The sequence below is a fragment of the Penaeus monodon genome, chromosome 23 (genome assembly GCF_015228065.2).
Source record: "Penaeus monodon isolate SGIC_2016 chromosome 23, NSTDA_Pmon_1, whole genome shotgun sequence".
In the NCBI taxonomy this organism is placed as follows: Eukaryota; Metazoa; Arthropoda; class Malacostraca; order Decapoda; family Penaeidae; genus Penaeus; species Penaeus monodon.
In genome coordinates, this window is record NC_051408.1 from 2,637,244 (window position 1) to 2,637,486 (window position 243).

The window sequence follows — 243 nt, forward strand, 5'->3', positions numbered from 1 at the left end:
AGCAGAAACATATAGAAATATAAGAGCTGTAAAGTGGCGATTATTGTGAAGGCAGTTCTAGGAAGAACAAATGTTGCTCAAACAGTGTGTTTGAACTGTACAGACCACTTGCATAGCTGTTGAGAGAACAAACACTGGAATTAGTCTCAAGAGTCAATTCTACTTCACAAATGATGGAAATAATATTTATGATGCAAGTGGAAATGAAAATACCTTATTCATTTCCATTGTGACATTAACTTA

At 34.2% G+C, this 243-nt stretch overlaps 1 long non-coding RNA gene across 1 annotated transcript in view; it reads right to left on the bottom strand.

The window, feature by feature from the left end:
• LOC119587724 overlaps positions 1 to 243 on the bottom strand; it is a 3,336-nt gene continuing 3,093 nt past the window's right edge. Inside the window, exon 2 of the long non-coding RNA XR_005230019.1 lies at positions 1 to 116. This is a non-coding gene — a long non-coding RNA (uncharacterized LOC119587724). The remainder of the gene's footprint in view (positions 117 to 243) is intronic.